Genomic DNA, 13476 nt, shown 5'->3' with positions numbered 1-13476 from the left:
TCAGCTTAACAATTGTTGCCAAAAAGTTTTTCATTCCCTTATAAATTGACGGATGAGAAACACTGGCTTACCCAGGGCATCCCAACACTTCTCACATTTGTATTAAACGCTACAAAGTAAGCAACTAGCAAGCAGCTCATCAGTTTGTGAATAGAAAACCACTGTTACTTTGTCTCTCCATTTGTTCCAAAATTTTAATGGTCTGCTTGATTAAGGCAGTACACTGCACAAAAATGTGTCTCAGGAGTAAGCATACACAGGTTAAAGTTAGTGTAAGTTATAAAAAGTAAGTTGTGGGTGGGACCTACTCACCTTGCATGTGCACAAGGGTACCTCTCTTTTGTGTACATGCTGAGCAATGCCCGGGACCAGGTGGGGCTGTATCCTGGCCCACATATGAGCCTTACACTCTGTGCAGTATGTTAATATACAGAGTTTCTCTGTAAAACATGCTGTCCCATGCCACTACAAATCTTCCTTAATGTATGCATTTAGGAGGGACACTGCTGAGCCCATGCCCTCTCCCCAATTCCAGTGTACCTCTGCCACCTCACTCCCAAAATGGGGTCCTGCTGAGCACCTAGCACAGACTTCATGCTCGCTCTTGCTTATCTCCCTTACCATGGGGCTAGGTATGCTGGGTCTCCGTACCGTGAGTTTTCCTGGTTACTATGGGTAACCAACCGCTAGGGATTGAGCCAGCTCACTGACCCTCTCACTACCAGCTAACCTGTCACCTTCGCCAGGTACCACGATTTATGACCATCTGCTATACACTTCCCACCAGTTCATGATTACCTATGGCAACCGCTCTCCAACTCTCCTGCCGAGTTGACCTTCTGTAGTGGCCTTGCTTCATACCCCATATGTGCTTTACATGCCTTGTTCTTCTGATATGCCATATGTTACCATGCACCCCTTTAATAACTTCAGACTAGGCTTAGAACTTTTTAAAAGACTTTGCTGAGAACTCTCTCGTGACCATGGTTATACGAGTTATTAATGATAACCCGCTGTTGTGGTGTAAAGTGCAAACAATATCTTCAATATCTTCAATTGTGCAATCAAATACAATAATGTGCAATATTATAAGGCGCTAGAAGTTTTGTGTAATAACAATCTGCAATATGATAAAGTACTAGAGCTTTTCACGCAATGACAAAAAAGAAAAAAAAATCTAATTGCAGTAGACTAAGTCAACCCTAACTGACTAAGCTTAGACTGCCCAGGCATACCTTAATAGGTGTATTCCATAACTGGTGTCCTCCAAAGTTGGCAGATTCCTCCAAAGTTCCAGTTTTCTGTGGGACTTCATGGCACAGCAGCCCTTTCTCAGCACCCCATGTACAATTGCTTTTCTGGAACCTGGCCTCCACCGATTTAAATATGCACTGGAGAGGAAGTCAGAACCCAAAAAGCCCAGGAAAGGAGTCCAGACCCAATTAACCCTTTCTCGACCTGGGCAGACCAACTTGCTTACACAATCACTCTTTATTAGGTACCTGCCTACAAAGTTACTTCCTGCCACTGCTCTCCTTACAAGGGTCATGGGTTCACCTCAGTTTGTCCTTGCTACTGCTTACATTGATAGTTACCTCCAGCCATATAATCTCCACTGCGTTTAGCAGCTGTTATTTAAATAACCAAGGTCTCTTGATATCTCTACACGTTACCATACTTGCAGTTTGTTTCCGCCAACCCCTCCAGCTCACAATTTTCCAAGACAGCTTGCAGTGTCTCTCCTGCAGCTATGCTAGGCTCTGCGCATTCTGCTGGGGATGATCAGAACTTTGACCAACCCATTTGGGATGATTTTATGCCTGAGCAGCCTCAGTCTGCTGACTTTAAAGATACCATATCAGTATGCTTAAGTTTCAACTGGGAGCATTCTGTAACTGAAACCACCTTGGTTACTAATTTTTAAAGATCCTAAGTCCATATATAAATCATTTTCTGTACATTTCCTGTACAGTTCCACTAGAACCTGTTTTATATGAAAACTGGAAAAACCCTGACTAATTGTTTTTTTTTCCCCTCAAAGGTTCTACTGAAACTTGTTCATTATTCCCAAAGTAAAGGGGGGTGTGTGCACCATCTTGAATCTCAAGGCACTCAGTGTTTTCATTCCTGTGCTTTATTGATGGAATCCGCATGGAGATCTTTTTAAAGCGAAAGAGAATATATTTTCTTAGACAATTGTTACCAGTGTGGGGACACATAACAGAAATAAAAATCTAACAGGGTTTTTACCCTTAATCACTAAAACTAAAGTTTGTTTTTACATACGCGTTTGGCTTTGATAAGAAATATTGTAAATAGCATTGATGTACAGCCGTGGACAAGGTTTTGAGAATGCCACAAATATTAATTTTCACTAAGTCTGATGCCTCAGTTTTTATTATGTCAATTTGCATATAGTCTAGAATGTTATGAAGAGTGATCAGATGAATTAAAATTAATTGCAAAGTCCCTCTTTGCCATGAAAATGAACTTGTTCCCGTAAAAACATGTCCAGAAGGCTTCAGTGTGCCCAAGAAAGTCCAGCAAGCACCAGGACTGATTCAGCTGCAGGATCAGGGCGCCACCAGTGCAGAGTTTGCTCAGGAATGGCAGCAGGCAGGTATGAGTGCATCTGCCTGCACAGTGAGGCAGAGACTTTTGGAGGATGGTCTGGTGTCAAGAAGGGCAGCAAATTTTGGGTCTATGGCCAGGAAACTCTCCAGACCTTAATCCCATTGGGAACTTGTGGTCTATCCTCGAGGCGGGTGAACAAAAAAAAACAACACATTCTGACAAACTGCAATCATTGATTATGCAAGCATGGGCTGCCATCAGTCAGGATTTGGCCCAGAAGTTGATTGACAGCATGCCAGGGTGAATTGCAGACGTCTTGAAAAAAAGAGTCAACACTACAAATATTGACTCTTTGCATGAACTTAATGTAATTGTCAATAAAAACCTTTGACAGTTATAAAAAGCTTGTAATTATACTTCAGTATGCCATAGTAAAATCTGACAAAAAGCTCTAAAACACTGAAACAGCAGACTTTGTGAAAATTAATAATTGTGTCATTCTCAAAACTTTTGGCTGTGCCATGGCAACAAATCTGCCTCAATACTTGAAGCTACTGAGCCAGAGTAGGCATTTAGAAGAGAACTGACCCTTTCTCTGACTTTGTTTGATCTGCATACTTGTTCATAGTCAGTAAATCAGAAAGTATCGATACCAGTGGGTCAACGTTGGAGCCAGGAAGTTAGTAATTTAGAGGAAGCTCAGCAACAGCAGCACCATATTTTAGTATAACAGATCTACTCTTAACATAGTCATAGCTATGTGGTGAACAATTCACCTTACTGATGTACAAAGTCAAGCACCTGCTTTTATGTTTCAATAATAAACAATTCAACAATAAATTGTTTACAGGCAGTGACTGAGTTTTAGACACCAAATTCAGTTTTTCTGAGATAATTGGGTTATATTGCTGCCTTCAGGAGGAATTGGACACTGGCAAGCAAATACATGTAAAGAAAAAGCAGTATTGAGAGCAGACCACAAAGGCAAAGAGGGTGTAATGAACTTCTAGAAATGGATTTCATGTTAAAAAAAAAAATGAAAATCCTGTTTTTCCCCTTCTCGGAGACGGGGGTGAATCTCTTTGCTTGTCTCCTGTGCTGTTTTTGTGTTGCTTATTTTAGAGCTGACTCTATCACTGGCAGAGCTGATATTTCTGAGAAATATAAAGCAACAGCCCTGATGCAGTTAGCAACCTAGCAATGCCATCTGGGGAACGATCAAACAAAATTAATATAGCCCTACCAGGCACTGGCAGTTTCAGAAATGCATTTACATTTTCGTCATTATCAGCGTCAGATATTTTTTCTCATGTGTTCGCCCATAGACCAGTTTATCATCTCTTTTCTCTAGGTACCAATTGTACGAATATTCACGGTACTGGTTATATGTGCATGTGGCACTCATTCCTGTAGATAGAATTTTAGCATGCCCTTCTCTTGCATTGTAAGGACAATAAAATAAATGTATTTGCTGGTGTTTCCAGCATCTGCAGTTTTTTTTTTCAGACTCTTGCAAAATTTAAGATAGGTTTAATCGCTTTCCTTGGCATAGCAGACAGTCTAACCTTGGAATTTGCACGAAGAAATACAGCAGTATATACAATAGTTTGTGCTTTTTTGCTTGCTTCTGACATACAACCACGAAACAAATACTGCAGAAATTTCCAAAGTGTGGTTTTAGAGCTGATTTATGAAACGTTTCTGAAGACCTGCACCAGCAACCTGTGAGGAGGGGAACAATATCTGTAATGCCCATATTTCTCTATAATAAGAAACCAACCGAGTCTTTCACAATGAAGAATTAAAGTAGGGCAGGTTATTTCAGAAGGAAACACAAACTTGAAAAGTGATTTTTTTTCTTTTTTGTTAGATCTGCTTTATTGCACACAGCGACAGAAATATCTGGAAATCTCTCTGCTGAGGTTAACCTGGCTCAGGCAATATTCACACAAGAACAAAAGGGACACTTGGCATGTATTGCTGTAGTTTGCCAAGCGTATGTAAACTCTTAACAATGAACTTCTTTTATTTTCCCCATTTAGGTATGCTAATTATACCAATTAAATAGTGTTGTTATATCTGTTCCATAAGGGCGGAAACTCCGATTGACGCAGCCCAATGCACTAGGTGTGAAGAAGCCAATTAGGAAAAATGTATATAGCTAATCTGCTTGCTACACATGGCTACTCATTTAGGATGTAGATGTGCTGTGTGATAAAATAATACTAACTGCAGCATTTAGCCACATTACCTTCCAGTTTTCTGGCCACCATTTGGGAATGTTCTGGGGTTGATTTACTTAAAACTGGAATGTTCAAAATCTGCTGCAGCTGTGCATGGTAGCCAATCAGCTTCTAGCTTCAGCTTGTTCAATTAAGTGTTGACAAAAAAAACTGGAAGCTAATTGGTTTCTATGAAACAAAATGTAAGAAATGCCATGCTGTCAAGGGTATTATGATATTAGCGCTGCAGCATTATTTTCTCACTAATTGGTTTCTATGCAGAGCTGCCCCAGATTTTGCACTCTCAGTTTTAGTAAATCAAGTGTAAACAATACAGTGGTACCTGCGATAACAACAACCATAAGTAGGAACAAGAACTGCCAGCACGCCATGAGATATTTATCACAGCAATACATAGAACACCAAAATGTGCTGCACTGCAATTCAAATAAAAATAATATAACAGAAATACTTTTTAAAAAAAGTAGCCAGGTAAAAAGGTCCCATAGTGATAAAATGTCCAAAATTTGAAAGGTTTGGTGTAACGGTGAAAGAAAAGTATCAAACGCTTCTTCAAAAGTGCTCCTCCGCCACCACACAGAGACTAAAATCTGCTTTCTAGAACGATACAACTCTAAGAGTATAAAGAGTCATATCATGCTCATATAGATTCCATGCTGGGCAATTCCAACAGTCTGCAGGCGATCTCCTCCTTCATCGCATGAGCCGCCATATTGCCTCAGCTCGACATCACATTTACATTTAGTAAATCAACCCCTCAGTGTTTTTTGCTGCTTGCATCTTGAAATGTGATTCTTGAATGTTGTAGCTTTATATGACTGGACAATGTAGTGGCACAAATGATTGTAATTGTTAACGTTGGGACACAAGCACTGGGAAAAAATTCACTGTCCAATACTTCAGGGTTAATTAAAATAAAAGGCCTAAAAATAAATGTTTTTTTTTTTTTTTTTTATCTAATTGATCGTTTGTTTGAATTTTTTCTACAAGCCAACAAGCCAAAGTTGGCATTACGTGAAATGATCATGTCTAAACCTGTCAATTTGATGTTCATGGTGAGCTATCAACTGAGAAGTCCTGGTGCAAATAGCAGTCAGACAGGATAGCAAAGTTTGCCCCATTGCTAGAAATGACATTACCCTTTGTTGGCTATCATTGTGCCATGTTTGAGATCAAGACACACAGTAAACCAGGTGCATGGTGTGGTAACATACAAAACTAAGTGTGTGGTGCCATTTATTTTGAATGCCACCCCAGTACACCTATCCAGGGCACCACAAAGCATAGATGTAAACCATTTGTGTGTTGTGGTGTACTGCTTTGAAAAATATTCTGCAGATATGTTAAAACTTGCATTGTGCCATGAGAGGCGTTAACAATCTAAAGTGAGTTGAGAGGAGTAGATGAAGATGGTAGCTGGTGGTCATCCCACCCCCTCGCCTAACTCTTCACACTCTTCCACTCCTCCCTGTCTTTCCCTGTCCCCCCTCTCCTCCTTCCCTCCCTCTTTTCTTTCCCATCTTCCCTCCCCACTAAATGAACCCTAACAGGCAGAGGGTCTGGAGTGAGGGGCCGACTTAATAGCTGCCCCCCTGGTCCGCCCCTCTCCGAAGAACAGACATACAGATAGCGGGCTGCAAACCAGACCAGAGGCCCCAACTTTGTGAGATATAGATAAGCCGACAGGCAGAAACCTTACCACAAATAAAGCTTATAATTTATGAATGCTTCAATGTGATCTATATACTTGGCCTACCTGAGAATGTTGGTGATTCTTTAGACCATGGGTCTTCAAACTGTGGCCCTCCAGTTGTTCAGAAACTACAATTCCCATCATGCCTAGTCATGCCTGTGAATGTCAGAGTTTTACAATGCCTCATGGGATGTGTAGTTTTGCAACAGCTGGAGGGCCGTAGTTTGAGGATCCCTGCTTTAGACATTGAGTTTTGTGGTAATATGTTATTGTGTGTCTTTTGTTAGTACTCCAGTTGGAACCCTATTCCTCTGTATTATTACTTCTTTTATGTCTTTCATTACCTTAATTAAAAAGAATATCTTTATGGAAAAAAACAAAAACTTGCATTGTGCTGCATTGCCATTCCATTCAAAATAAATGGGTTGTTATACCACAGCATAAAGTTATCAAATAATGCACTGCAGCAAAATAAGTGCAACCTTAAAAATCTGTAGTTTAAGACTTGCTGATGTAATACATCCCTAGAAAAGCTAAATATGTCAGGTTATGAGTAATATGGTTGCCCCCATTTATATCAGAGACCCTGTTTATCTTGCTTCCTTTTTTTTTTATATTTGTTTCTCGGTGGCTACAATAAAGTGAACCTGTAAAAGCCATTACATTTTGCATCAACAGCTATTGAGGTGTTCTTTGCTTAGGATCAGACATGTCCCTTGTTATCATGATGGTAGATCATGGGTTACTGATGACCAAGTGGTCTCTCTTGTCTTAAATTAAATCTATGCTGCTCTTCAGATTTTTTGGTGTATTTGTTCTTGAAACTGTTGTCAGTGTTCTTTGCCAGTGCACTTTTTTTATTATTATTATTATAAATAAGGTACATGTTTCTGTGCTCTTAGCCTGTAACATCCCTCTTCAGTTATGTGGCTGCCTTTGAAGTCTTTTACAGTGCTGATGGGCTTAAAATGTAAGATTACAGAATGAAATCCAGCGTGACTGTCGTGTCAGATGTCTTTTTATTTTTTATTTTTTCTCTCCTCTCCTCCCTCTTGAAGGGATCAGCTTGCCTGGAACAGATAGGCAGCTTCCAGTGCTTGAGTCCAATTTGCAGGAAGAAGGGCGATTATTTCAAAATGTTTGTCACTTCTCCTTGCTGTGATTTATCTCTGATCTTGTATTTCCTAACCTGAAGTGAAAAGCTTGTTTACAAGTGAGATTAGTTTTATGGGAATACACATTGGAAGGGATTAGAAGATAGAAAAGCCTTGTGTGCAGCATGGACTGGTTAAGGTTTAATTCATCTTGCCTGAAGATTCAGCAATTACCTTTTGAAACATTCATAAAACTAAAAAAAAAAAAAAAAAAACATATATATATATATATATATATATATATATATATATATATATATTATATTTTATTCTATTTTTTTTTTTACTTCTTTTCCATGTTTTAACAAGCAGTCTTTATCATTTCAGGTCCATTTGTTCCAATCAAAATAAATGGTCACGAAATTATAGCTACTGTATTTTACTATAAAGTTTTTTTTTTTTTTTTGTTAATTTATTTTTCCTCTGTATTTTATATTTTTTATTGACTTCTGTCAATAACTTTTTGCATTTATTTGGTAGTCTGCTCTGCTAATGCCATACTAACTCCAACTAGTGTGTTCAAAAATTGCAAGGAGTTTTTTTTTTTATTACTATTTTTATTATCTATAGAGGCAAATGTCACATGGGAAGGGATGCAGGATTTTACATTCAGTTGAATGTTCATTGCACTCCCGTTTGTCCTCATTAAAGCCTCATCCTCTATCCTCTAATAAGTGTTACCAGGAGCATTGTGTAGATATAAGCCTGTCTTTGGCATACACAGTTGCCAGTGCTCATTGACACATTGCCTAATGTTGATCGAAACTCTTAACACTGGTGTACATCAGATGCATTAAGTAGTCGTCCAAATGTCACTCAGTATTGACACTTTCTAAAGGTCCCTATGGGGTTTGTTTGCATCGGAGGATTTGCATTTATATGTGGCTTGTTGACACTCATAAATTTATTAGGTAGTGACTGCAGTTTTGTATAGCTCAGAGATGGGCACTGGTCATGGTTGACTATAGTATGCAGTCAAATTTTGGCTCTTCTACTTTGCAATAGAAATATGGAAGATGCCTTTTAAATGGCTACCATGGGCTTCACTGTCATTTTTTATAATGCAGAATTATACATTTATAATTGGCTCATTTTATTGGCACAAACATATAGATACACTCACTGTTTGGTTTTTAAAAATGGCAATAATCCACGAGTGCTGAGCTCGTATACTTCCGTCACTACTGGTTCCGCTTATTGCTCCAATCCCGATGAGTCACATCATGTGACTTCATCAGGGGTACCGCTAGACTGTCACCGACTTTTTGGATTTTATTTGCATACTCAAAATACTCCTATCCAGAGTGCACATTGGACTTTTAATTTTTTGTATTTGTATATACATTAGCAATATATGTTATTAATGTGTGATTGGTTTCAAGCTGTTATTGATTATGAATGTTTATTGGCTGTAGAAACACCGTTTGTTTCACTTATCACTTGGCACTTTAACACGCAGCAAGTTTTTATTTTATACTTTTTATGTGTCGATTATTGCACTAGCACTTTATTATTATTTTAGTTCACAGCTCAGCACCGCCATTTATTCATTTACCTCCTTATCTGTTAAGGATCAGCTTACCAGGTGTTTGCTGCAGTGCACCCTTAGCTTTGATATGACAGCGCGGGAGTTATATACTTATTCTTAGTGTACTTATATTTCACAGAATCCTGTGATTACACCATCAAGAAGTTTCTGTATATAGATGCACTGATTTAAATGCAACTAAAGTTGATGAACAACTTTTATACAAGAAGCTTTTACGTGATTTTATATTTTTCCAGGCGTTCTTTTTTAATCCTTATTGCTGGAACTGCATGTCTTCTGCATGATGCAGTGCAGCATTGTTTCCTAGGCATTGCTCATTTACTTAATCAATCTTATGTTTTTATTAATGTGTTCTGACAACAGGCAGGTTTAGCTTCCTTGATGCTGGCAGAATAATGCACTCCCGGGGAGACCTAAGTAATGTATTTCCAGAATGAAGGCAGGATAGACAGACGCTAGAGACAGCACATTTTGCTGCCATGTACTCTGACACCTTTTGTTCCCTGACTAGCCTTGCTTAATAACTCAAGCTAACAGCACAAAACTGCCATCATTCTTAAAACTGGCTTCAGTTGAACTATAAGAGTAAAATACTTCATTCCCTTCTTCAAAACCCTGGGATTATCAGTTGCTCCTTTATTTCACTATAACTGAGAATGTATAGCGAAAAAGCCAATGAAGCTTGATAGGACAAGTATTCTGAACTCTGTCAGAAGCATTGTCCTTGCCTGTGACAGTGCGTTTCTCTGTTCGTACAACTTCACGTAATGTAAGTACAACCAATCCACCGGGGACCCGTTCTTTTCTCTAGTTTAGTCATAAAAAACATTGGTTGCTTAGGAGAACCAGTCAGTTTTAACTGTAATTTTTCTGACGCAAGTTTGAATAAGAAGCAATCAGTTCTTGGTAACACCAAGCATATTCCTTACATGAGCGCAAATAAAGCAGTAAGAGGGACAAGCTACTACAGAGATACATTGTTTTACAGTAATGAAACCTCTGTACACCTTCAAAATATGCACTGTTATCACTTCTTCGCAAATCACCATTGATTTTCTGGTGGGTGAAAGCAGCTGGTGTCCTTTTTTTTGGGGGGGGGGGGGTGGCAAACCCTACAATGTCCCCTATCTTGGTCTGCACCCCCAAGCCCACCCTTTTTTGAAGCCTATTAGAGCCTCTGGTTCTAATCATGTGCTTCGATGCTTCAAACCCCCTCCCCCCCATTGGAATCCATGCGTCCTGTGCCCTGCATGTTGATCAGGGGCGAGCGCATGGGATGGGGGGGTGAAACCTTGGAGCCCCAATGAACGGGCCGCCACTGGGTAAACCGTTAAAATAAAAAATAAAAAGATTGGATTTCTAAGTACAAATGTGATTGCAGTAATGAACATTAGGAGAGAAAAAAATAAAGGTCAACTGGAGTCAAATAAATTAACATGTTAATAACCAACAGACTATGAATAAGTATTATAACACCCAGTAGAAGAGGATGGCAACAGTTGTAGCTTTAAAAGAGCCTGTCATTGTTAAGTTTATGCAGATATTGTATTATTTAGTTTGCTATAACTGACAAGTCATCATTTTTTAAAAGGTACGTTAGCTTTGCTTTGTCTGAGTCTGATATCTAAAGTGAAATTGTCACAAACCTGAGCTGTTCAAACTGAACATGTAATCAAAAATACATAAGCAGGGTTTGCCTTCAGTGAAAACAAAATGATCAACAAATCTAGAGATATAGGGGGTGATTTATGAAAGCTGTGCGCCATCAGTAGAGGCGCAATGCACATTTTCATATTTACGAAATGGTGCGCCGGTAACAAAGCTCGAATTTCCAATTTACTATAGCAATCTCAGCGCATGGGAAAATGCAATCTGTGCGCCACTATGGACATGGCGCACAGCATCTCCAAATCAATATTGACAGAAGATGGAGGTGCCAATATTATGGGGTGATGTTAGGAAGTTTAGTAACAACTACCCAAGTAACAAATATGCCCAAAATAGAATGAGAAAGTAACTTTTTCAAAGAAAGCCTGCTGTGCCTGCAAGTACATTTAGAACTGCGTGAGATCAATGTAAGCAGTGCGCAAGCGGCTATTGCATTAGTTCACACAAGTTTGTTCACAGCCAAAATCTTAGTAAATATTAAGCAATGTACATGTGGTTGAACAGGTGCACCTCTAAACTTGACAATTGTTTTTTTTTTTTTTTTCACGCTGGTTCACCTTGTGTATTTACACCTTATGTATTTTTTTTTTTTTTAAGGAGATTACAGGTCATTTTAGCATGTTACGTTGTAAACATGTGACATGCAGCTTGTTAAAATTATATAAAAAGACCCTCGCTCCTCTAGCTCCTCCTAAAAGGTTATTTAACCTTTTTTGCTTTTAAATGGGAACTCCACATTCCATTCTCCAATGCTCTTGTCTCCTCCTCTAATCCCTTCGATTTCCATGGGCTAGCTTTTGCTTTTAAAGTGGAACTCTCCACTCCATTCTCAAAAGACTGTGAGCTGCCTTCACCAATCCAAACCACATCCTTTTTCAGAGCATACAACAGAGCCAGCTAGGAAAGGGGCGAGAAGAGCGATCGCCCAACCCCCTTCTGAACCATACAAGGCCACATGCACTCAACATTGCTGGCTGCCTTTGGGACATGTTGGGCTCAGCCCAATACCAACCACAAAGCACTTTGTACCCACTAGCTTAAAGGGGCTTTCCACATTCTGTAAAGCCCCCTGTCTGCAGCCCCCCACAATCTCAGCCTAGGGTTGCGTGGAAGAGGCCCTTGTCCCCCTCAATAGGGGAACAAGGTGGTTGACTTTTGGGGTGCCCGAGCCCCTCCTGCCCCCAAGCATCCACCCCCTTTCATGGGCTGGCTTGCTGTGTGTTTGGCTAGGGGTTTGTTAGTGTGTGTGCGGGGGCACAATATTTTTTACATGGGGGTTCTCATTTTAGCGCAGTGGTTCTCAGTGATCTGCGATTTTTAGCGTTATTACGGCGGTTAGGTCGTACACTTTTGACACATATTTGGCACCAGTGACAACTACAGAGTTGTGTTCCCTATGTGTGTGTTCTAACTGGGGGGGGATGGGACTAACTAGGAAAGATGACAGATCACTATTTATACTTTGTAGTTAAACATGATTGGTCTTCTCTCCTCTGACAGCATAGGGATTTGTGTGTTTACACACACAAACCCCTGTGCTGCCACTCATGCATGCGATCCCGCCCGCCGGCCATGCGCATCGGGTTCCCTGTTGTGCAGCGGGCAAGCGGGGGCCCTCTGGTGATTCTCCTGGGCAAATGTACGGAATTTCACCCAGGAGAGCCATTCTTCCTCAGTATATCTGCAGGAGCCGGTCTGGAACAGGTTAACTGGACAAACGGAAGTTAGAAGCTGATTGGCTACCATGCACAGCTGTACCAGATTTTGCACTCTCCAGTTTTAGGAGTCGGGGACCCCCCCCCCCCCACCAGAGCACTCTGATCAACGCTCCCTGCCTTTTGCTGAGAGAGCTGATCAGGAGTCAGTGGGCTGCTGGTTTTCCAGCATGCTCGTCTGACATACACACAGGCTGAATGTCAGACGTTTTTCTTTTTTTTTTTTTAAGCCGGCCATTGTCTCCCAACATTTGGCCCTTGTGTATGGGGTTTAGTATACTGCCTCTTTCCCCTGCTTTCTTGGTGTCAGTTTTCCTGACACCAAGAGAACAATGGTGACGGGGGAGGGATCTCCAGCTGATTGACCGCCTCAGTTCTGTTCCTGTGTGCTGTGTGAAGGGCTCCAATCAACACTCAGACCCCTCCTCACTGAGCTCTGCCCCCTTTTTTCTGAATTCTCAGACAAGCTTTATAAATTCGGCACTTTGAACAGATGTAAAGAAGAGAAGACTGCATATAGACCGAAACAAATTATGTAGGAGGATTTGTTCATAACCTCTAAATAATCTCTGTTCATAACCTGAGGTCAGTCACTTCTCTAGGTATATGTAAGGGTCTACAACCACTTTAAGCCTTATTTAATTACATTTTAATTTCTAACAATTCAATTTATTGTTCTGGATTTATCTGGAACACTCAAGATACACAACGGTAATTGTGAAAATTTTAAACATTTTGGCAAAATGGTTTATAATTCTCTGCAGCCATTACCTTTTGTACCACCACCCCCTCCCTTTAGAATGTAAGCTCTACGAACCGGGCCCTCCTGAATCTTTTGTATTGTACTGTAATTGTGTTGTCCCCCTTATACATTGTAAAG

General features: G+C 40.1%; 1 protein-coding gene across 1 annotated transcript in view; it reads left to right on the top strand.

Moving 5' to 3' along the window:
• The window catches only part of DROSHA (drosha ribonuclease III), a 579282-nt gene that overhangs the window by 441118 nt on the left and 124688 nt on the right, over nt 1–13476 (top strand). The window lies entirely within an intron of this gene.

Source organism: Lithobates pipiens, unplaced genomic scaffold, assembly GCF_037356315.1.
Source record: "Lithobates pipiens isolate NorthernLeopardFrog02 unplaced genomic scaffold, aLitPip1_a1.2 Scaffold_19, whole genome shotgun sequence".
NCBI lineage: Eukaryota > Metazoa > Chordata > Amphibia > Anura > Ranidae > Lithobates > Lithobates pipiens.
The sequence above is the reverse complement of the archived record's forward strand: the minus strand, read 5'-3'. Positions and strand labels throughout refer to the sequence as shown.